This window comes from Rattus norvegicus, chromosome 7 (assembly GCF_021556685.1).
Source record: "Rattus norvegicus strain SHRSP/BbbUtx chromosome 7, alternate assembly SHRSP_T2T, whole genome shotgun sequence".
In the NCBI taxonomy this organism is placed as follows: domain Eukaryota; kingdom Metazoa; phylum Chordata; class Mammalia; order Rodentia; family Muridae; genus Rattus; species Rattus norvegicus.
The window spans coordinates 99,005,001-99,030,089 of record NC_141540.1 but is presented as its reverse complement, the minus strand read 5'-3'; the positions used below and the strand labels follow the sequence as shown (position 1 = coordinate 99,030,089).

The window sequence follows — 25,089 nt, the reverse complement described above, 5'->3', positions numbered from 1 at the left end:
GTCAAAGTTGGTACAAACAGAAACAAATCAGAGGCTGGAGGACAGACATGATGACTCAGAAGTTAGAAAGGTCTATGGCTGTTCCAGAGGACCCAGGTTCAGTTCCCAGCATCCTCATGTTGGCTCACAAACACCCATAAACTCCAGTTCCAGGGAATCCAATATCCTTTCTGCCCTGTGGGCCCAGATGTGCATGCAGCGCACTTACGCACGCACGCGCGCGCGCGCGCGCGCGCACACACACACACACACACACACACACACACACACACACACACACACACACTCACTCACACATGCTCACATGCATGCACAAAAAGGAAAACAAACTTTATAAAAAATAGAAATGAGTAAATGAGTGGGTAAAATACACGTTGAGATACAGAGAATTGTCTGGAATGGATGGCAGGTACCCCAATAGAAAAGCTCTGAGTTGTGGGTCTTGGTGTCTCTAAGGGCCTGAACTGGGCACAAACATAACCCCTCCCCCAACACACTGACAATGCTTCACTTCAATGACCTTACCTCTGGGTATGTTTTGGGGTGGGGGGACTCAGTGAATTTCATTAGAGCTGTTTACAGGGTTAACTTACTTCATAAAATGGCACCATCACTCTGGGTTAGGGCCCACCATAACACCTCAACACTAATCACCTCTGCCCAGAGTTTCTTCACTCTGAGCAGCAGGCTGTTAGAACCTCAACATATGAGCCTTGGGGTTTGAGCACAGTTCACCCCGTAACACCGGAGCCAGGCCCTGCCATCTGGAAGTCTTTCAGTGCCATACAAGTGACTTGCGAATGTTGGGGGCAGACTGACCAGGCACCTGCCAGGGTCAGACATGGTTTCAGATACTGAGGTTGTCTGTGAGCAGTGAGCCAAGGTCACCATGTGGAAGAAGGGGGCAGGAAGGGGTGGCTACAGGATGGGGGTAACCTCCCTCCATGAGAAGATGACCACAGAACACATGGGCATTGTAAAGACAAGTAAAGAAGGAAGTTTTGAATCATGAAAGCCGTTCCTATCATTTTGTGAGGCAGGTGACCTGCTGATGCAAAGTCTCCATACTTTCCTGGTGAGTCTTTACGATAACTCTGCAAAGTAGCTATGATCAACTCCAACTGTCCACAGAAGAGCTGAGATCAGGGAGCACATGGGTCTTGGAGACTAAGAACATACAGCCACTTCTAGGCAGAGCTGGGATTTGAACAGATACTATCTGGCTCCGTGGCTCTTGGCATGATGCCACATGGCCTCCCCTGGTGAGCAGGGCTTTGAAGGTGGGAGGGTGGTTTTCCTAGGTACAAGGAAGGAAAATGACAGCTCTTCTGAACTGAGGACCCTAATCCTCCTCCTGAAACAGTAAAGGTGCCTCTGGGGCTTGACAAGGCTAAGCCGTAAGAGCAGAGGCAGGCTTGGGCGCTAGAGGATGACACTAAGGAGCTGACGATGACACTAAGGAGCTGACGGTTGATTCTTCAAGCAAAGGAGGGTCAGAGCCTTTCAGGCAGGGAGGGTCCGAGAGGCAGAAGGTTCCCAGAGGCAACTTTGGGGGCAGGAGAGGCAGGAAGAGAGGCGTAATCATTGAAGGTAAGGCCTCCGAGACCCAGCAAGTGATCGATCAGTCATTGAGACAAAGCCAAAGCAAACAGCCAGGATCCAGATGGCTGTGAGACATTTTTCTCCTGTGTTTGAGTAGTTGCTGAGAGTGCTACACTTTTCCATCTAGAACTTTCTCCCATTCAGTGTTGCTTTCCAAGCCGGCACCACTAGGTTCTTCCACACTCACTTCCCCAGCAAAGGACAGTAGATATTCATTATGGGATTAGTATTTACCAAAGACAGGAGTTTTGATTTCTCCAAAACTTTAAGTGGGCTTTAAGGCTTAGAGAGATCAAGGAGTGAGGTCAAGGTCACAGAGCAGTAGCACCGGGATACAAACTTTATCTATAAACTGAGGGAGGATTATGGTCAGTAAATGTGGAACAGTTCCTGCACTTCTGGATTTACTACTGGTCTCCTGGAAATGCTGCTGCCACCGAGGTGAGTCTCAGCCTGAGTAGTGAGGCTCTCTGAGACCCTCTAGGCTGGCACATTTCCACTATCTTCTGAATCTTTCTCCTCCCTACTCTCATGTCCTGAGTCATGATGGTAGTCGTTTCCTGACTTTTCTCTATTTGTGGCCTGAAGTTCCTAAGGAAGGGACAGCAAAAGCCCCAGAGCAGCCCTGGAGACTCTATGTGGTTGACAAGAACCCTGTACATCAGCTCGAGGGTCATGTCTAGGTTCTTGACCTCTGAAGGAAGGTACCGGAAGGGGTGAGATCTCTCTGCTGGAGGCTCCTCTATGCAGGTTTCCAGTATGGGAGACTCAGGCAGAAGCCAGAGGCTCTGCAAAAGTCCATCTGGGGTGTGGATGCTCAGAGGCCAAGGGGAACTCAAGGAAATCATACTTGGGGCCTTCATAGGAGTCATTTCTCTCGGATTTGCACTGAGGCTGTCAAAGGAAATAACAGGGCTGTCTGGGAGCTTTGACAGGGAGCCTCTCCTGAAGACATCAACGTCTAGAAGGATGCTTTTAGCTCCGACAGGTTTTCTGACAGAGATCTTAGCAGTCTGGGCTGCGGTTCATCAAGGGTAGACCATTCCTGAGGTAACAGGCATTGCTTGTTGGTGTTTTTAAGTCACAACAATATCTATCCCAAGGTTTCCTGACCAGTTGGTGTCTTGGGGGAAACAGTGCTGGGATGGGGGTGGGAGTAACTCGATGCAGACGTTAGTGGTCCTGGGTTTGTCTCTAAATTCCAGTTCCCAACTTGTTCATCTTTCTCTGTCTTTACTACCATTTCTCTCATCCATGTGATAGGAATTACTCAGGCCAACGGTGACCCTGAGTTCATCCCTAAAAGTTTTCTGACTCATTTCTAGTCTATCTTAAGTCTACACTTGAATTTTATGGGTAGGTCAGCAAACTGTTGCACCTTCACACCGTACCTGGTTGGGGGTGGGGTGGGGTTGAAAAACTGCCAGTTCTTGGGACTCAGTCCAAACTAATCAAACTCAAACATTTGGGAATGTGGCCTAGGGACCTGCATTCCTAAGCATCGGTCATGTTGAAGGCCAAGACAATGGACATCCCTTGGCACCTGCTGGTTGGGCAGAAGCCAACTCTGTCCTGTGACAAAGTGATGGTCCTTGATGCGCTGGAGCCTAGAAGCAGCCCAAGCTCCCTGAGGTGACACTAGGGTGGAATATGGTGCTCTTGAGGGGGATGATGGGCAACTGGGAGGAGGATGCAGAGACAGGGAAAGAAAGGCATAATGACCTCACGAAAGGGTAGAAGGCAGAATGCTGGGCGTTGGATGGTAGGGTGGCACATCATGGCTGCAGGACGGCCCTCTGGAATTAAGCTGGTTTGGTTGAGTTGGGTTCCTAAAGCTTCTCTTAGAGCAACAGCCTGGGGCTGTGAAGATGGGTTGGCCAGTAAAGTGCTTGTTGTGGAGCACGAGAATCAGCTGGGATCTCCTGTGCTCCCAGCTCCTGGGAGGCAGAGACAGGCAGGTCTCTGGGGTTCACTGGCCAGTCAATCTAGCCAATTGATGAGTCCTAGATTCTCAAAAAAGTAAGGTGGAGTTAGATCAAGAATGATACCCAGCATTGACTCTTGACCTCTACATGTACAGAGAGAGAGAGAGAGAGAGAGAGAGAGAGAGAGAGAGAGAGAGAGAGAGAGAAGAGAGAGAGAGAGAGAGAGAGAGAGAGAGAGAGAGAAGGGGGGAGAGAGGGTAGGGGAGAGGTGGGAGGGAGAGCTTATTCATTCTTCTCAGTCCCATGCTATTGTCAAGTGAGCTACATCAGAGTCTGCTTCAGACACTCAGAAATGAGACGCAAGAATTCAGCTTACAGGGTCTACTGCCTGGGGGAGGGAAACGTCACAGGCTTGCACATAAGCACCTGCATCAGAACCCTGAGTACTTGAGATGCTCTGCAGCTGGCTTCAATACCAATGAAGCAAACACAGTCTGTTACATCTGTTGAAAGGAATGACAAAGGTGAGGTTAACCCGAACCCCTAGGGAGAGGTCTAGGTGGCTTTTGACTCCTGCATCCAAAGGAAACCTTCCTGTTGTGTGTCTGCCGCTGTTCTACCCTGAACACCTTTACCCTCCATTTTCTCTGAGCAATAATCTTATTTTAAAAAACGAAACAACACGACGGTGAAGTCACATTTTGAAGCAGCTAATTCCTGATCATTTTCTCCCCTAGGCAAAGCATTCTGTGTAGGAAGCATCCTAGCAGTTACCATTGTGTCCAAGACACCTCCACCCCCAGGGCCAGGGGAGGAGTGATGTGTTTCTAAAGCAGGAGGGGAAAAAAAAATCTCCCTGCGACTGAAAGGAGAGGGAATCAATTCTAGTTGCATGTGTCACATACATAAATAAATAAGGCACGATCAAATGTTTAAGACGGGCCTGCTCTGATTTACAGCCCATCAAATTCTGCTATCAAAACATTTAGAGAGGCCGAGACGCTCCTGGGATTTGTTATATTGACAATCCCGGGGTAACCTTTTCATTTCCCTCCTTGCGGGGGATCTACACACACTCCAGCTTCCTGTAGCCAGAGAGCAGTGCGCTTTCTCTGCTCCCCAGGCACGTGTCAGGGTGAGACAGGGCTTTTCAGCAGCTGTTCGATTCTGTCTGTCAGATCTCTTCCTCCCTCCCACCCTAACCCCCTTCCAGCCGGCCCTCTGCATTCCCAAACCCACAGCTTTCTCCCAAACCCTTTCGTCCCCTCCTTCATCATAAAGGCTCAGGATCAAGGGGAAGAGTTTACACTTACTCTTGGATTAAATGTCTTCCACAAAGCTATTCATTCATTAGCAACACTTGTGCAAAACAAACAAACAAACAAAACAAAACACAAAAAAACAAAACATCAACGAAACAAAACCCTATGAAGATTTGAACTACATTCGCAAGCTGTGTTCTCATCTCATATTGCTTTGCCAAGGACCAAGACGGGTGGGAGGCTGAAAAACGACCTCCAAACATATCTAGGCTCTAAGCTCTGGAACTTGGGGATCTTAATTGTATGGAAAAGGGGTGTTGACAGTGTGACCAAGGCTCTTGAGATGGGTGGGCTTGAGTAGGGACAGTGGGTGCCTCTGCTCTGTTTTTTAGGGAGACAGTTTTCACAGAGACGTGCCCGACTGTGTCCTTTTCCCTCAGTCTCCAAGCCAGCCTCACGACTCTTCTCCATCTCTTCCCCATGCCTGGTGCCCTCCTTGCTGCCTCTTCTCTGGACCTTCAGTCCCACCCGTCTTAGGCTCTGACTTATACACACCCCGTCCTCTCCCATCCCATCCTCTCCCACTCATTGTTTCTCCAGAAAGCCCTTTGGGAAGTGGAACGCACACCTGCAGTATACCCTGGTTCTCAGGACACACCGATACAGTCCAGTGACATCAAGTCTCGGGTTCAGGACTGGGGCCTCCCAGGCCTGAACAAGAGAGGAATGACTGGGTGGACAGCTGGGTGCCCCTGGCTGTAGCCCTGTAGTAGACGGCTGCTCTGGGAGGTGAAGGGACTTGCTCGGAGGCTGTTATAGTCAGAATTGTGTCTAAGCTCACCCGACACATTTCTCTCATGTCTCAGGACTTTGGAGAGGAACAAGTGAAGTACTGTGTACAGAGGTGCTGCCGCCCTCCTGTCCACTCTCCCCCCCTTTTTCTTTATTCCTTTTTCAGTTCCCATTTTTACATTGCACAGTTTTTTTTTTTAAATTTATTTTAAATTTCCACAGGGTTACTCTGTGTAGCCCTGGCTGTCCTGGAACTCACCCGTTTGATCAGGTTGGCCTTAAATTCACAAGGATTCACATGCGTCTGCTTCCCGAGTGCTGAGTTTGAAGGTGGCGCCACCACCACCAGGTCTCACCTGTCTTTTTTATAAGGCAGGTTTTTTTTATAAGTCTCTTACTTGATTCAGAGCTCATTTTAAATGAAGAGACTAGAGTGTCTGAGGAGTCAAGGCCCACAAAAAGGTACACAGGCCAAGAGGCTTTTGGCAGGAGTTTATCCAACCTAAACCAGGTACCAGGCTGGTAAACAGGGAGTGTCTACGATGGCACCTGGACCAACTATGGGCTGGACGGGTGATGGCATTAGCGGGCTTTGCTGAAATGGATGTCTTGGTGAATGGATCAAGCCTGGAACCTCGCTAAGGCCTGGGAGTGAGAGTACATACACGCACTCCTTCCTGTTTGAGCTCTCTCATAACCTTTCTATTCCCAAACGCACAAGGGTTTTCCACAACATGCTTGGATTCAGCAGGAAGCAGGAAGGAAATGCCCCCCTTTTATGGTCACTTTCATTAGAATGCTTTCCCTGCCTGGCCAGTGTGGAAGCATTCTAGAAAGGGATGCTTTGCATTTAAACTTGGAAAAGAACCTCGGGCGGGCAGTCTACTCCTGCATAATTCTTTTTGTATCTCTGAGTGGTTTTGAGAGCCCGCTGCTCTCCTGCAGAAAATCTCCTATTCCTTTGGGCCCACGGCCCTCATTCCTCTGTACCACCAACAATAATGATGCTGACAGAAAGGCGTCCCTCAGGCCTCTGCTGCACTATAGGTCACAGAGCATTTTCACAAATATCCATTTGCATAAGGCCCAGGACCCTGCCTACCAAGCGCTGCAGAAAATGCTAGAACCAGTTCTCTCCACAAGGCCCCAGAGGGAGGCTGAAGCAGATTTCTGCCGCGATCCATCTCAGAGCTTCTTCACACCCCTTCTCTGCTGGTAGCTTTTGCTTTGTACGAACAGCCAACGGGAAGGCCAGTGCCTTCCACATGCACAGGAGACAGTGCTGAGCCCATCTGCTGAACTGCAGAGAGAGCGAAGCCAGGTCCCTGCCTGAGAGAATAAGCAAGAATGGCCAAGGGCCAAGGACGGAGGACAGCACACCCTTGGGGGAGAAATAGGTCTTCTGTCATTGAATCAAGTCACAGAGAGAAGCTAGAAATGCATTGTGACAGCTAGCTTGTTTGAGGAAAAGAAACAGGTCAGAGACAAAAGGATACCTGGATTTTCTCATCTGCCCCGCAAGGGGCTTCTCACAAGACTGCTTTGGGATTCAAATACTGTGGTTGATTGAGATAAAGCACGTGATGTAACCTGGCATATAGGAGGCATGCTGTCAACTTATTAATAAGACAGCAAAGAAGTGTGTGATCTTTAGGACAAACCCTGAGTAAAACCCTCGCCCGATTTTCTTGTTCTGTGGGGACCTCAAGCTCTCTGTCACTTAGGATGACAACATAGAGTCACTTGGAATATTCCTTCTCTCACTCTGTTATTTGTGCATAACTTTCTAGATGGTTCCACATGAAGTCAAGCCATCCTCACTCACGTCTTGTTGGATTCCTGGGGTAGAATAACACTGCTTCCTTTCATGGAGAATTAGTCGGGTTTTTTTAAGATTTATTTATTTTATGTATATGAGTACACTGTAGCTGTCTTCAGACACACCAGAAGAGGGCATCGGATCCCATTACGGATGGTTGTGAGCCACCATGTGGTTGCTGGGAATTGAATTCAGGACCTCTGGAAGAGCAATCAGTGCTCTTATCTGATGAGCCATCTCTCCAGCCCCTAGTCTGTGCTTTTAATTATTAGTATTACTATGACAAAATATCCAAGTGTTCTCTAAAGAAAAGAGATTATGGGTCACAGTTCTGGGGATCCAAGGTCAAGGTGGCCACATTCAGTGACAGCATTTTCCTCCCTCTGAACCTCTCTTTCTTCTTCTCTACTTCCCTGGCTTTCTCTCTGTGTGTTTTGAGACATGGTCTCAAATAGCTCCATCAGGCTTTGAACTCACGTCACTATGTAGCTAACACTGAACCCGTGATCTTCCTGCCTCCCTGTCCCAAGTGCTCTGATTACAGTATGCATCACCTTGCCCAGCTGTAGTGATGACCTTCTCGCTGGCCTAGACCTGAAGTGGTGCAGAGAATCACATGGCAAGAGACAGGGAGTGCATGTATAGCTGTGTGGCTCTTCTGGTCTCTCCCCCTTTTATAAGTCCTCCAGGATCTAATCATGAGGGTCCTACTCTAACGACCTTTCCAATTTAATCACTTTCCAAAGCCCACCTGTAAAGGCCACAGTCAGATTAAGTTTCTGCTCCCTTTAATAACTCACAACAAGGATGTAATTCCAACTCATGACTTTGTATCTAAGTCATATGACCTGCTTCTCCACTCTGGCTGTCTTGTGCACCTCTTCTCCAAGTCTCTATATCCCCTGACTCTTTTTTCAGAAGTGAAAAATGGTGGCTCCTTATCCTCCCCTGAATCCCATTCCCTCGTTCTCTCAAGACACAATTCCAGGGCTCTTAATGAACCACACACTGTGTCTTGCGTTCTGCATCCCTCTTCCTACTGCCGGATACTTGTGACAGAACAGCCAGGCCTCTACTGTAGATACTGCAGACAAGGCAGAGAACAAAGCAGACTCGTTTTCTCTGACAAATCCAGGTTCTCAGAGGCAAGGCTGTCTGACTTGTAGCCACCATCACTGAAGAGTTTCCTTAGCATACATCACAACAGTCAGTCAGTGTCAGCTTTTTCCTGGTGCATAAGGAGAAAGAAGGGGCGGCAGCTAGTTTTAGAGCTAGCTAGGCTCCTGGAGAAGTAGTGAAGGAACAGGAACATTATGGAGGTATGACCACCTGAGTGAAGGGGTTAAAGGAGAGTGGAAGCCATTGGAGAGTGAGGGGCAGATCGTATGCGTGTGCTGCAACATGAATCTATGCATTCTTTAGACTATGAGACCAATCTGGCTGTGACACCTGTTATCTTATTAATTGCCAGGGCTTATTGGGCTGATCCAGTTGGCTTGGTGGGAGTTCCCTTCCCTTTCACCACTCCACGTGTATCTTTCCAGGTACTGAGTGCCAGGTTCAAGAGGTAGACCTTTCCTGATAAAGGAGGACTAATCTTCAGCCAAGGGCATACAAGGAGCTGCACCTCCTTGCCTGCACCCTTTAACGAGCTCCCAACGGTTATTTCTGAATCTGCTGTGCCCCACTCCCATGTCATGGCAGCTGCTGCCTGTCTAGAAAGGCCACCCTTCAAAGTCTTCCTACCAAAGGTCAGTCTTCCCTGTACCACCTCACTTGCATCCTTTCTTTCTGCTTGGATTCTCTCTGCCAGACTCTTTATGCCCTCCCTTACTTTGGAGGAATGCGACTTTTCAGAGACCTATCAGAGCTATCTGTCAAGGTGTTGCTTTCCCAGTGGGCACCGTCATTGCCTCTCCATCCCATATCTTCCCCGGTCTTGAGAGCCGCACGTCCCCAGCGAGTGCCTGACAGCACTCACTCACATTGACGACACATGCTCAATACAGCCTCCGCCTAGCCTGTTTCCCCTGGGTGTCTCACAGAGTTTACAGAAGACAGGGCCCGTAAGAACTTGACTTGGCAATTCCCAGTTTCATAAGGGATAATAATCAAGTCCTTTATTTCAGAATCATACACCAAGCTTCATCCAACTCAGTCCAACTGACTCTAAGCTACCTTGGGGAATATGCCTAGAACTCGAGTGCTGAGAAGCCAGACAGGCACAGAGACTACAGGGTGGTCAACTTGCTTCTTTTCTTAGGAGTCTCTGGACTGACAGCAGAGTCATTGCACAGCGTCCTATAGACTGTTCTTTATAGCAGGAAGTTGTGGACTCCCTTTCAAAGGAGGGGGTGAGGCCTGCTGATCCACTTGTATTACGAATAGCAGAATAAACACAGCAGTAACTACGGAGACCACAACCCAGAGACCTACCACTCTATGGCTGTTATGCCTGGCCAATGAGGCACAGGCTATGTGGTCATATAAATGAAAGTGGCCCTCACAGACTCAGAGGGACTGGCGTTACTGGAGTTGTATCCTTTTTGGAATAAAGAGTGGCTTTGTTGGAGGAAGCATGTCCCTGAAGGATGGGCTTTGAGGGTTTGGAAGCTCAAGCCAGGCCCAGTGGCTCACTGTCTCTTCCTGCTGCCTGCAGATCCAGACGTAGAACTCTTGCCTACCTCACCAGCACCATGCCTGCCTGCATGCTGCCATGCTTCCTACCATGATGACAATGGATGAAACCTCTGAAACTGTAATGCAGCTCCAAATAAATCCTTTCCTTTATAAGAGTTGCCGTGGGCATGGTGTCTCTTCGCAGCAATAGGAACCCTAAGACTGGACATGTTGGAGCTTCCACTGGACCCTCTGGCCACTGTCTGTTCACCAACTAGCTAACCATTAGGTTCATCCACTCAAGAAAATATGTATTAATGTCTAAGGTCTAACCTCTGCATTGTTTTAGGCAATGGGGTATCGTATTTGAGAGCATCTTTGCTCTCACCTAAGCTTGGGCATGACCTTAGAGACAGATGCGATGGCAGGAGATCAGCATTTGTTCACCACGTTTTTATGGGCCGAACTGTGTCTTCTCAAAAAGAAAAGCCGACAGATGGCCATAGTTAACTAAATGGCTTTCAAGACAAAGTAAAAGTCACGAATCTGGAAAAGTGACTGGTATCAATGAGGGATAGGCTTCACAGAGATGACGGGAAGGTAAGAGAGGGTGTGGGGAACAGAGCAGTCCAAATCTGCTACACAAGTGCATGAAACTGTCAAAGCACACAATTGACAGTAGATGACCAAGCATTGAAGTCCCAACCTGCAGTTCCTCAGAACTGGGGTAAATTTGAAAATAAGGTTTCCATAGTTCTTAAATGTTACAGTGTGCTCTAAGCTTACACGACTGGGGTCCTTTTACAAAGAGGAATCTGGATGCAGAGAAACACACACACACACACACACACACACACACACACACACAGAGAGAGAGAGAGAGAGAGAGAGAGAGAGAGAGAGAGAGAGAGAGAGAGAGCAAAGGCTGTGAGGAAACATGAGGAAGAAGGCCATCTATAAGCCAAGGCAGAGTGGGGCCACCAGAAGCTGGGCTTTTACCATGGAACTGTAAGAGAGACTGCAGACCTCAGACACTTCACGTTTGGATTTCTTGCCTTCAGAACAAGAAAGCAATGTAGTTCTCCTAAGCCATCCATTTTTTTGCACTTTCTTTTGGCAGCCCTAGGGTTTGACTTCCCTGGGGAAGTCAAAAAGTCTGACCATTCGATGTCCACTATGTTTTGAGGAAGACCAAGCAACTGTGGAGCAAGTGTTTGCTTTACCCCACCTCAGCGAAGGCCTCTGGCCACCTGGAGTGTAGAGGAGCCACTCGCCTTGACACTTCTCACAGAAGAACCCCAGGACATAACAATACATTCCAATTTGCAGCATCCAACTTAAAACAATGATTATTATCCTTATAATAATTATTGTCATGTGTGTATGTATATCGCTGTGTGGGCATGTGACCACCAGCACAGGTATCCGTGGAGTCATGAAGAAGGGGTTGGAAAACCGTGAATTGCGGTCACAGGTGGCTGTGGGCATCCTGACACGAGTGCTGAGAACAGAACTCAGGTCTCCTGTGAGAGCGATGTGTGTTCCTAACTACTGAGCTGTCTCTTCGGCCCCACAGCACTAAGTTTCCATATAGGTTATTGTACAGCAATAGTTCATGTAAGCAGAGGCAGAGCCAGGAGACTTCCGGGAGCACGGAAGCTGTGCTACATCTGGACTCAGAGGCTGTCAAGGTCTGAAGGAGGCTGCAGTAGCCATTGTTCCTATTTCTGGTATTTACCAGACAGAAACACTTTACTGGAGGAAGGCTTTATTTGTCTCTACAGTTTAAAGGGTACGTCCAACATGGCAGGGGAGGCAGGGTGACTGGGGCGGCTGTTTGTGGCTGTGGAAGCTTGGAGTATTGGTTACCAGAGATGGTAACTGAAAAAGGGTTCTAGACTGCCCTTTAGTGATCTAACTCCACCAGCCATGTCTCCCATCCCAAAGATTCCAAACCTCTCCAAACAGTGCCCCAAACACCAGGGACCAACTGTTCAGTGAGGCATTTCTCACGTAGCCCCTCATGGATGCTGAGCCCGAGTTCACATCTGATGACATTATCTCATTGGCCTTGCCTGTGTGACCCCCACAGTCCCTAAGGACAGCTCTGTGCATGCAGGTCACATGTCATCCCTGAACTTCACAGCCTTTGAAAATAGTTGATGCAAACAGCAGCTTAGAAATATCTGCTAATTTGCACAGAGGACCAGAGCTGAGCAAGGCTGAGCTGGGGTTTGAACCCAGACTCTAAGCTGTACTTCTGAAGCATGTCATGGGTGTTGAAGTTGGGTAAACCAATGTAAGCAACGAGAGAGAGCAAAAGGGGAGGATGAATCTGGTTATTTAATGATACCCGCAAGAGCTGGGGAAGAGGCTTTGTTGGCACAGTGTTTGCCTAACATGCTGGGTTTAATCCCCACTACTGTGCAAGCCGTAAGGGGAGGCATATGATTGAAAGTCCATCACTCAGGAGGTCCAGAAGGATCAGAAGTTCAAAGTCATCCTTGGCTACATAGTGACTTTGAGGGCAGCCTGGGCTATGGCCTTAAAATCAAACAAAATAACCAACCAACAAAAAAGGCACAGGGAATAGGAATCTATTTCTCAAAATGGCCACTGCACGGTCCATTTAACAAACAGAAAGTCTGGAAATCTAACAGCATCTCAGAATTGCATGGGAGCAATGGGTACCAAAATGTTCCATGAAGACTTTCCTGCAGGACAGGGACATACCCTAGTGCCCACTGACTTTGGACATGGGTATATGTAGTGGGGGACAGTTTTGCATTTTTTCCCCTTCAGGAACACTTAAAAAGAAATCCTGTCTGTTCCATTTTTTCCTCTTTTCCTTTTTCCTTACCCCACCCCCCATTTCTTCAACAGCTCCTGAGTGAGGTTACCTTTCTTTCCATAGCAACACCCTAGGATACGAGCTCTGCTTGCTGGGAAAATTCTGAGACCAGGGAGAGGGAGAAGACAATGCCAGTGGCCATGGGGGACGGTTTCTACAACTCAAATGCTCTCAGTGGGTGCAGATGAGGCATTGAACAATTTTAGGAGGAACAGATGTTGTTACCCCAACTCCCTACTTCTATTATGAACTGAGCATATGCCTTTCATATCCATGGGGGAAAGTTCTAGAAGCCTAACCTATCATGGGTTGTCCTTTTCTGAGGTTCTCCCTCTCTCCCATCCCCTGTCTTTGAACCCTTTTGAGAGTGTAGGGAGGAAGCTCAACTTGTCTCTCTGCCCCTACCTCTTGAGATGTAGTTGGCAAATAAATATTGTATGTATTTGCAGTGTACACTGTGGTATTTTGACACAGACATGATGCTAGGAAGCCAATCAGCACATCCAGCCCTCCCATGGTTACTGTATTTTTTTCCTCTTTTGTGGTGAGAGTACTTACAATCTGTGGTGGCTGGGGGTTGGGAGGATAGGAGAAAGGAGAACAAACCTTGTGTGCCTGGCCCTGTGGTCAGCTCTCTCAGGCAGATAGCTCCTGCCATCCTCACAGGGGTCTGAAGGGAGGAGACGCAATCTTTCTCAATCTCCTTATCAAGAATCTGAACCCCATCCATGAGCCCAGAAGGTGCCTGTGTCAGCCAGGGCTCCAATAACACGAAGCTGGGGCTGTCATTGTCACAGGGAGTTTGTTATTGTCCACTTGCTCTCTGTATTGCCCATCTACCTTGGCTGATGGCGGGAGAGCCAGCACCTCCCATCAAAGGTGATGAGCAGTAATCCGATCAAACCTGCCCTTGTTCTTTCTAACATGACCTCCTGCCTCTCTCTCATATCTATTCTCTGAGAGAGACTGCTGTGGGGAGCTGGAGGGCATGCAGTGTGGAGAGAGGCAGGCAGTCATTAAAAAGTAATACCTTTGAAGAATATGTAATGGCACGAGGACCTATGCACATAATGTCAAGTGAAACTGAAGCCACAGCGCGCTGGGATCTCAGCTATGTGACTGAGAGCAAGGCACAGAACAGAGAGAGGAGTCAGTGGGTTCTGGAGATGAGGGTCAGGGATGACTGCACGGTGGGACAAGGGTGTATCGGGGGTGGAGTGAGAGAGCCAGAGTAGTTCTACATCTTGGTTTTGGTAGTGAGTCTTCAATAACATGTATCTGTTAAAATTCGTATAATTGCACTTGAAAAAGCATATATTTTAATGTGTGCAATTTTCAACTTAAGGAAAGAAGGCAAAAACTGCAGCTACATGCCGTAGGCATATACATATATGTGCATATATATGCATATGTGTATGTAAACACATAATTCCAACTTTTATAAAAAGAATTATTGAACGATAACTGAAAATTGCTGTTATTTGTGGACAACTGGTTCTAGAATCCCTGACAGATACCAAAGAATATCATTGATTTATTCCCTGACATGAAACTGTATCGTGTTTGTACAGGACCGACACATTACCTCCTATCACTTTAAAATGATCTCTGTGTTACTTTTTAAACTCCATGCTCTATAAAGATTATGTAAAATGTTTTATAATGTATATTTGGAGAATGACAAGGAAATAGATCTGCATATAGTCACTATAATGAATATTTTGTTCTGTATATTCTTGACTGTTAACCCCAGTTAAGTTGGCCCTGTAAACACAGGACCCAAGGCTGTGTGTGTGTGTGTGTGTGGGGGCTGAATATATAAATATAAGTCATGGAACCTGAAATTCATCAAGTTGAAAGGCAAACATATGTAGAACCACGCCTTCAGTGACCTGATACTCTTTACGAGGTTGGGAGAGGCTGTCTTAGCAGAACAATGAGATTTAGGAGAACCTGGTGGTGAGGGCCCTTCCTGCCAGGACCTCTGTGATGGGGCATGGGTGCCCACTGCCCAAAAGACTTTTGACTCTTTCAGCAGACTCTGATTCTGTCAGCTGAGCATAGGAATGCTGAGGAGGGAGGAGGGAGGAGGGAGGAGGGAGGAGGGAGGATGGAGGAGGGAGGAGGGAGGAGGGAGGAGAGAAAAGGGAGGAGGGAGGAGGGAGGAGAGAAAAGGGAGGAGGGAGGAGAGAGAAGGGAGGAGGGAGGAGGGAAGAGGGGAGAGAAAAGGGAGGAGGGAGGACAGAAAAGGGAGGAGGGAGGACAGAAAAGCGTGGAGGGAGGAGGAAGGTCCCACCAGGGATGGAGTAAGAGGCACAGTGCTTCAGTTTTCTTTCTTTTACCTTCCCCATTTACACATTCCTTCAGTGTCCAATTCAATAGCCCATTTGTTCAGCTGGGCTCTATTTTTCTATCTCTCCCTGAAAATGGCCCTCAAAATAAATTCTCAAAATAAATATTGGCTACCTCAAGGACAGTGCTAGAGTCTCCTTTTGTCTCAGGGTCCACTGCAGTCATCAACAAATAGCTTGGGGAGGGGCAGCTAATCAAAGAGGTCCCTACATGACTGAAATGACAAGGTGGGTAGGGTATACTCTCTAACTTGGGAACAATAGCTCCTCGGTCTCCATTTCCTCATTTGTCATCTGAGGCCAATAATGGCACAGCCTTCACATGACGTAGGACTAAATATCCTGTGAACTTAATAAGAGACACAGAAAATAATAGTTTCTGGGTCAAGTAAGATAAGAGCTTAAATCTTGGCTACTAGCTTTATTATTACAAGCTGGATGAGCTCAGGCAGGAGTAGCCAAACCCTGAGAGCCATGAAATGAGAAAACAAGCAAGCAAACAAACAACAAAAAAGTGAAAATACTACAGAGTTATTTCTAATAAGGGGATCTGGAAAGTCTCAGAGTGGAGGTAAAGTCTATGTGTGTGGGTTCCTTGGCTCTCCCAGGCAGAATCTGTGTTGTGATTGATTATTGATGTCTGCTCTGGGCAAGGAAAGAGCAATGGGGTGTGTGTGTGTGTGTGTGTGTGTGTGTGTGTGTGTGTGTGTCTGTGTGTGTCTGTGTCTGTGTGTCTGTGTGTGCCACCTAAGGAAAGGACAATAGTATGTGTGTGTGCTGCCTTGGTCTGTTTTGCTTGTTTCTGGATTCAGACATGTCAGGACACATTGAGAATTGTGGTAGGACAGGCAGGACTGTAATTTTGTGATGTCTATGGCCCCAAGGGTTGTCTGGGGGAAAATAACACATCCTTAGACAAGGCAATAACCTGACTTGAATACATAGGGATTTTAACCATCAGATGGAAATACAGGTCTGACAATGGCCTGCAGCCTGATCTTTATCAGGTCACCCTTTGGCCCAGGTCCCAAGGATCCATGTCTGAGTCTGTGAGGAAGAAAGAAAGTGAAACAGACAGAGCTGTCTCAACAGAATTCTGGAGACTGGAGGTAGATCACAGCATGGGGCAGTGATGGGATAAGACAAAGGTTCTCCACACTACAGCAGAGTCTCTGGACTGAGGTATACTAAGTCTTGTGGGGTGCATCAGAGTATGGTGTAGATATTGTGTGGCTTCTGGGGCAGGGGTTGGAGTCTAAGTGTCCTTATTTTGGATGGATTAGGAGATGATTATTTGGTGGCCCTTTAGAATGAGGGACACCTGCAGAGCTCTCCGAGGACTAGGGGCGAGATATGATCAGAGCCCAGAGGCCTTATACAGTGGGTGGTGACAAGTTCCATATACAGTGACCTAACTTGGAGCCTGAGGATGGACATTCCTAGAAGCATAGTTTCTAATCATACATGGTGTGGGGTGAATGCTCTCAGTGTAGACCCAGGGCGTTTCTGGCCAGAAGGTACAGAGGCAGAGGCTGCACAGAGGTAAAGGGTGAACCTTGTGAAACGGTAGATCGTGAAGAGTTAAGACTGCCTCGTTGGGGAAGTGCTATGGCTGAAGCACAGAAAAGTAAAAGCAACTGCTAGGCTGGGGTCCAGAGCCTGGGGAGGGTGGGGCTGAGGGGACAGTGGTGGAGATGGAGTTGGGGTGTGTGTGTGTGTGTGTGTGTGTGTGTGTGTGTGTGTGTGTGTGCGCGTGCGCGCGCATGCAAAACGTCTCCGGAAGAAGCATGGATGCCAAGAGCAGGGGTTCTGTTTTGCTGCCGTCCTGTTCTGTTTCTAGGTGTTGGAACTGCAAGCCAAAGGAGGGACGCTGCATGGAAAACCGCTAAAAGACAGGACGGCCAGGTGGAAAGGGTGAATTGGGATTTCAGAGAAGGCAGAGCTCCTGGTGTTTCATTGACAGCAACACGGGGAGGAAACCCCGTTTGTGCTTTTGAAGACAAGCCAACTTGTAAAGCAAGACGATGAACAAACACAGAAAAGAACGAAGGCGGTGCGTGTTCATGCGCTCAGAAAGCTGGGACGCAAGGGGTGTGTTGTGTTCTCAGCCCTGGCCTTAAAAGAGCCCTTCTAGGGAAAGAAGAAAAGGAGAAAGAAAAGGCCCAAAGCCGCTTTCCACTGAATTGAAGTGGAAGATACAAAGCAAAGGCATGATCAGAGCATTCCCAGGATGCAATGCAACTTCCTCCTGGTGCCAGGGAAAGACCCCTCTTAACCCTGTCCTCTGTGCGCCTTCCCGGCTTGCTCTGCTAAAGAGTGCATGGCTGGAAGATGCATAGGCCAGGTCACCGTGCCCAGCAGGGACTCTGCTATGAATGAGCACCCCCTCCTTGTTCTTGTCTTTGGAGCCTTGCTAGGAAGGAGGAAAACCGGGCCAAAGCCAAGATGAAAGGACCTGTAATCTCATCAAAGAGTCAGGCAATGCTCTGAAAGGCCTGAGCCGGCACCTGCCTTTACACTTCAAGGCAGGCAGTGTGAAACTCATTGAGGCCAGAGGCCTGTTTGCCCTTCCCCTGGTGGCTGGGCCTGGTCAGCCATGTTCTGGGTGCCAGCACTGGTATAACCCACTGGATGTAGGAAGATAGCAAGGGGAAGAAGCTCAACCATGAAATCCTCAGGATCTGGAACCTGCTTCAGGGAAGAGTCAGAGACTTCAGGCTCCATCGCCCCCTTCCCTGGCCTGACATGGTAGTATTTATTCTTTATCAGCTTCTTTGGTCTTGAGATGACTGTGTAGTGGGGAGACATAGCCAGTGCTGCATGCTAGCCTTTGCACCGGCCTCGCAAAATGAGACTCACCAGAATCAAGAACACGGGTCCATTTCCAAAGGAGCGAATGACAGTGTGTGTTTTATTTGTCACCCTGCACTAGGACAGAAAAGTTGTCCTGTGGTGAACCCAGGAAATCAAAGGAGCCAAGAAATGGGTCCCCAAATGATCAGAACAGGAACTCTAACAAAATTCCTTATAATCTATTTACTGCTTCCCAAAAATAGACCAGGAAGAGACCTAGGAGGCTCTCCAGGGTCAAGGACAGCATGTTATTCCTTTGTGTTGTGAAACATGGAGATTTGAGCAAATCCAGGAGACAGAGGGAAGTGGGAAGCCAGTTGAGCTAAACCCAGTCATCCATGCTCATGGCCCAACCACGCTGGGAGAATTGCTAGCTCCTGCTTTTCTGTCTTATCTCTGGAATCACATTTGTACAGGAAGGCACAGCATGGAAAGGAACTAGGAACCCCAAATACTGCTCCTGGCACCTACTTAGGGACCATACAGGGTAGACTCTGATCTGCTCTAGACCTGGGGTCTAATTAGATGGTGTCTTAGTTCAGTTTCTGTTGTTATAACACAACACCCAAGGCTGGATACTTTACCCACAAAAGGAGGTTTATTTGCCTCATAGGTTTAGAGTCAGGAGATCCAAAATCAGGCCGCCATACCTGTTGGGCCTCTGGTGAGGGTTCCTCTGGCTGCATCACAACATGGCTGGACAGAAGAATGGGTAAATGGCTGCATGTGGGGTGGACACTTTATAACTACCCAATTTTGTGAGAACTAATGTGTCCTGCAAGTCTGCATTATTTCTTTACGAGGGTAGAGACCTATAGTCTAGTTACTTTATGCTAGCTCCCACTCCTTAAAGGTTCTAATGCCTCAAAACATTGTACCGGAGACTAAGGCTTGGCTCTTGGGCCTTTGTGAGACACATTCAAACTATAGCTGGTGATCCCTTAGCTTCAGCATCTGCTGTATAGGACTCTGAGTTGCTTAAGGCCATTTAGAGCAGTGGTTCTCAACCTTCCTAATGCTGCAACCCTTTAATATAGTTCCTCATGCTGTGATGACCCTCAACCATACAAGTATTTCATTTCCACTGTACTTTTGCTACTGTTATGAATCATAATACAAATATCCAATATGTAGAATATCTGATTGTGATCTATGTGGAAAGGTCGTTTGAGATACAATGTGTTGGAGACCTGCAGGTTGAGAACCACTGACTTATAGGAAAGTATTCAGGATCAGAACCTCTCAGAGCCAGTGAAAAAAGCAGAGACTTCCAGGATGCTTCTTCATAGCTGTAGAGAACCAGATGGACAGATCCAGTCAATATTCAGATTTGGAGAAAGCAAAGAAGGAAGACTGGATATTCCTGTTTGGGAGAGTCTTAAAGGAAGATGCTTTGCCTCAGAGAAGTTTGGAATGACTTAATCACAGAGATGGAGGACCTAGGAAGACAAAGCAAGCATCTTCTGGTGGAAGTGTCTGAATTAGCTGTAAGATCTACCCTGAGGAGAAACCCATTGTTTCTGGAAAGGAAACAGTCATGAGCTTAAATTAGCTGGAGTTTGGTTAAGTGTGAATCTTGGAGGTGACAAATGGGGGGTGAAGGGCTGGAGAGGGAAGAAGCCAGTAGCCCGGGACATCCATGTTTTGCTCCCATAAATGGCAGCAGCTTGCAATGGAGCTGAAATGAGGCCAGGGCAGAGCGGCGGCTGAAGGCGTGGCTGAGAAGTAAGTGGCAAACCCCTGCTCTTTGTGAGCTGAGGACAAATGCCATCTGCTCCAGCTGTCGCTGACTGTCAGGTTCTCTACCAGAGTCACCATTTGTTACTGTGACCTCGGCTTGTGGGACTCAAGTGCTGGAAGTGCTTTTCTGTCCCCCTGGCTTAGTGTACACTGCCGTCTCCACCCCGCCAACATGGCAGGGACTTCACTGGCAGGACCAGGCAGCCAGATGAAAGCTGCAGCTCGTTTGTGCTGCTGGCTGCCTGCCTGCCTCCTGCTACCTCCTCCTCTGAGCACCTTGGCGGTGCCAGGGGCTTCACTTGGAATGCACCAACACACAATCTTTTCTCCTGAGTTTGAGTAGAATTCAAGTGATAAGAAGTTAGACAAGAGAAGAGATTGAGTTCTGATTTAAAAGGCAGGAGAACGAGTTATCAGCAACTAGAGGATGGAGCATCCAATGGGGCTGGCTCCCAGAGTCAGCTGACACATTAAGGCTGTAGTTAAAGGATGGATCCCTCAATAGAACTGACAGATCTCCGGGCTCTGGTGCATGTATCTGTCTCTCTACCAACAACTGACAGTGTCTCACAACACTTTCTTTGTCCTGCTAGAACCAAGGAAGGAGGCAACTGACTCAAGAAAGAGCCGCAAGTGGCTTGAAGTACAAGCCCTGTGGTCAAGTCTAAGGCTGAAGCACGTTATGTGTAACCTTCCATTTTGGATGCTACCTAGACTTTTATGTGTTTCTCAGAACCTGGTGGGTTTGGTCTGCTGAGGTCTAAAGGCCTGGGCCTTCTCTCTCTGCATGGAGAACAGCAGAAGTACTAGAGCTCATCCTTGGCTTACTCACATCAAGGCCTCAGGGACAGCTAGGGTTGGCAGGAAGCCACTGGGGCAGGATACAAGATCATGAACTCTTTCCCTCTAATTTCTGCCAGGCAGGCAGGCAGGCTTCCATAGGGCTATCATTTGTGCCAGGGGAACTGCTGAGAAATTCCTATTATAGGTTTTGGAAGAAACAGGTTCAAATCCAAGTCCCTGCTACAAAGCTGTATGCTGGGGGTTGGTCTAGTGTTGTTATGTATTCAAATGCTAAATACTGCCCCCTCCCACCCAGATCTGGTTGTCTGTGACGAGCAGATCCTCAAGTACATGAAGTGATGCTGTGTAAACTTTGCCCCCCAATTTAAAGCTGTCAGTTAAATAAAAGTGGCTACAGACAATTCTGGGGAGAATAGAAGTGGGTGGAGCTTCAGTAACCAGGCTGCTGGAAGCAGGTGGGGTCCTGTGGAGAGGAGAAGGAGGAAGGAGGAAGGAGGAAGGAGGAAGGAGGAAGGAGGAAGGAGGAAGGAGGAAGGAGGAAGGAGGAAGGAGGAAGGAGGAAGGAGGAAGGAGGAAGGAGGAAGGACAAGGAAGGGAAGAGTGGAATCAGGAGCTTTCCATTAGATATGATGGACCAGGAGCACATGTCCAAGTGGAATGGGCCCTGGGGACAGGTGGATGGAGCAGAACTAGCCTGAGAGAGAGAAAAACAACAAGTATTTGGGAGCACAGCTGGAGAAGTAGCAGTTAGAAGAATAGACTAGGGGTAATTCCCCCAGTAATTTGTGCCAAAGCTAAATAAATGAATCTTAGTCGGAGTCTCATCCATTTGGGAGCTGACTGGGATAGAAGCAATTAAGTAGCCTACAAGTGTATCTAGTGTTCCTGGCTGCATTGTTCTTAATAGTCAAGAAGTATCTGCCAGTGTATGGTCTACACACACAGGGCCTTCCTCTTTGGTGAAAGGAACAAAGCACTGATACATGTAACAATGTGTACAGACATCAGAAATGCCATAGTAAGTAAGATAAGCCAGTCATGAAAGACTCCAGACTATTCGACTCCATTTCTGTTACATCCAGAATGGACACAAAGGTGGAGAAAGCTTTGGTTTCTAGGAGCTGGCTGAGGCAGCGGGTGTGGAAGGAACCCCCACAGGCTGTGTTGTTAAAGGTAAGAGTTTCTGGAGTGATAGGAATCTTCTAAAAATGGGTGGTGGTCACACAGCTCTGCAGATATTCAAATTGCTCATTAGGACATCTTCAATGGATGGGGTATATGGTATTGGTGCTCAAGGGGTCAAGGTGTCTGACTCTACATTCATGATGTCCACACATGCACCAACCATGGCACCAGTCAGCAGAACACTGAGCTGATGGGCACACAAACCATCAGGGAGACAGAAGTTCTCACCCCAATCCTGTAATATGTCCTATGTGTTTTGAGGCAGCTCATTGAACTCTCAACCTCTGCTGCAAACCAACCTTCATCTCTAAAACCAGGATAATACTAGGGCATCCTTTGGAGTTGTGCTGGATGAGCACATGGAAGGTCAGGATAGAGCTCTGAATCATGAGCATTTATTAGAGCAGTGTGGCTTTCACTGGGAACTGCTTCTCCTTACTGTGTTTGAGGGAGAACTGGGTTTTGAGGTGCCCAGAAGAACTACATGGCAGACAAGATCAGAAGTATCAGATCACAAAGGGTGTGTGCATTGCCAGAGTGGGAGGACAGATATTTTCAGGGTATATAACTGGTACAAGTGGGGTGCTCCCAGGGAGATAAGAAGGGCTTAGGCAAGACAGGACCCACGTCCTTAAAGATCTCCCTGGCCTCAGGAGGAAGATATATGGGAGGAAGAAATGAAAAAGTCCCTGCAGGGGCAAGATTTATGTGGTGGCTTCTATTACAGAGAGACAGGGAGGGTGTGGGAGGTAAGAATACACCACAGGGGTACCTCCCAGTCTTCTGCCTTGGGTAAGAGGGAACCAGGAAAAGAATCAGGTTGGGGTGGGTAGGGCAAGAAGAAGAAGATGGGGCAGGAACAAGTGAAAGCTTTTGGTGACTGAGTATGAAGGATATTAAAATTATTTTTAGAAACTCCCAAGTATACAAATCTGTAAACAGTAGTGAGTATTCACAAAGTCACCCACCCCCTTTTAATGTTATTCTTCTTTTCAACTAAATTCAGTCCCTTTGGTTACAGAGATAAATGGGGTAAACCTTATTAAAGCCCCCCCCATTGGCTCAGTGCCACAGATTTCTGGAACCTAGGGGAAGAAGTTTTAAGTGTTAGAACATGTTAGAACCAAGTGTGCTGTGGAAGGGAGGAAACAATACAGGAAACTTGATACTGCTATACATCTTCCAGCCCAGCCAGGCCAGGCAAGTTCCCAGCTGCCCACTGAGTTCAGGGAGGCCTGGGAAGTATATCTGGACTAGGGCCAAATACACTTGAAAACAACGCCAAGAACCACCTTCATTTTTGGAAGGTGCGAGCCAGTTTTCTGAGCAGAGCGTTCTTAACAATTAATTCCGGAGCCTCAGTCTCTGATTCCTGGGTGCAGTGAGGGCGCCGGGGAAACATTCATTACAGCCTCAGGCCAAACTAAAAGGAAATTAACGAGAGCCAGGGCGTCCCTCTTTAGCAGGTCTTCCGGTTTATGCGGAAGTGCTTCCCCGTGGACAGTCTGTGGTGCTCGTGGGAAGCGGTGCAGTCTTTAGGAGGTGGGGGGCTTGTTGGAAGAAGTGAGGTTGTTGACCTCTATTCCCTCTGAGAGGTGATTAGCTCTCCTCCACCACATTCCCCAGCAGGATACTCAGCCCCGTCAAGGCCCATAAACAACGGAGCCCAAAGACAGTGGCTGGAAACCACCCAATTCAGAAGCCAAGCGGTTCTTTTCCTTCAAAAGTCGATTTTCTCAGGCATTTTGTCACAGTGACAGAAAGCTGACTAGCACACACACAGAACTTCTGGGCCTCTGGACTGATTTGCAATCACAGACCAGGCAAGGGTACGGGCAGCTCTCGCATCTTCTGCCCTCCGTCCTTCAGTTCTATTATGACATTCAAGGCAAAACCCTAAACCATCTGAGGATTGTATAGAAACGCAATACGGGGCATTAAAATCAGGTTGGTTGAGATAAACAAATACAAACGACCTGCCCACGTTCGGAATGCTGTCTGGGGCCTGGAGCTGGGCTCTCCACTGCCTAAGTGGCTACCACTAACCCTTCTGATAAAGCACTTATGACCCACACTGTGGAGATCTCCAATCTCATTCAGCCTTCAGGGCATACCATGGGGCATGCCACCGATTTCTAGGTAGAAGGCCTGCTCTGAACCCCCGAGAGCTCAGGGCATCAAACAAAGCAGTGTGAGAACCCTGATCTCTGGCTGGTTGGGCACCTTCCATAGACATTTGCCTGCCTAACTTTTTCAAGGGGCGTGTCTCTTTCAGAAATCACACTGTATCTGCTACCTGCCCCCTTAGTCTTGTAGTGACCTCATTTGAGTTATGAGACTGATGTCATAGCATTGCGCTGCTGGTATACATGGTTTGAAATTACCCACAATTCAAGTGCACACAGATCTCAGAAATCTTTGTGGCAGGAAAAGGGGAGCTATGGTAGCTTGAGTGGTTTTCAGTTCTATTATCTCTCTCCTGTCTGGAACCATGACGACAGGACTGTCACACCTTGTGTGATGACCCCACAGGTCCCTGAGGTTCTGCGTATCTTAGTCTCCTCAGTCTGTCTATCAGGTTTAGCCTTTCTATATGCAGTTTCCAGGGCGTGGTTGTCTTTGTTTGTCCCCTCTGTTTGGGTATTGAGCTCATCTGCGGAAGTTTGTTTGTTTGTTTTCAGTTCTAAAATGTTCTCAGGACGTTTTTTATCATACGTATATTTGCATTTCTTCACTTTTGGGATGTATGTTTATATTTTCACTGAAGCATTTTTTATAATGGCCACTTCATAACCACTGTCAATTCTTACTCTTCTGTTATTCTAATGTTGCATCTATTGTCTCTTTATAGCTCACTGTGAGATATTCTTGAAGAATTACGTTGAAATTAAAACCTCATTATGAACTATGGGATCTTACTTAAGCCTTCGATTCAGCTTGCTTTCTTTGACACTCTTCTCTCAGGAGAACAGGCTGTGGCCAACTCAGTCCTTCCAAGTGAAGCTCAGGGTCCTCATGTGGTCTTCATGGACTCTCAGTGGGCAGCCTCCTTGTTACCTGGAAGGGGTGGGTGGTCTAGCGGTTTCCACTTCTAAACCCCTGTCTGGAGCAGTTGGGCATGTCAAGTTTTTGTTCCTACTCAGCCAATAGGTATAGCCTTCTGGGAGGTAGTGAAAGACTCTACTCTCTACCTTGATCTTCCTCTCTGACACCATACTGGTAAAGGAAAGAAGCGGAGGACTGGGGGCTTGCTACAGCCCAGTGAAGGTGTAAGATTGGTTTCCTC

At 47.8% G+C, this 25,089-nt stretch overlaps 2 protein-coding genes across 6 annotated transcripts in view; one reads left to right on the top strand and one right to left on the bottom strand.

Moving 5' to 3' along the window:
* Positions 1-25,089, bottom strand: part of Zhx2 (zinc fingers and homeoboxes 2) — a 147,651-nt gene that overhangs the window by 22,087 nt on the left and 100,475 nt on the right. The window lies entirely within an intron of this gene.
* Derl1 (derlin 1) overlaps positions 1-25,089 on the top strand; it is a 125,906-nt gene that overhangs the window by 74,997 nt on the left and 25,820 nt on the right. The window contains exons 12-13 of one of the 3 annotated variants that reach the window (XR_015624232.1): positions 8,945-9,151; positions 10,060-10,195. The exons of 1 other annotated variant lie outside the window; for it this stretch is intronic. The gene's annotated coding sequence lies outside the window, so the exon portion shown is untranslated. Of the gene's footprint in view, positions 1-8,944; positions 9,152-9,529; positions 10,196-25,089 lie in introns of those variants that run through there. One more of the 3 variants, XR_015624233.1, reaches the window with a different exon arrangement.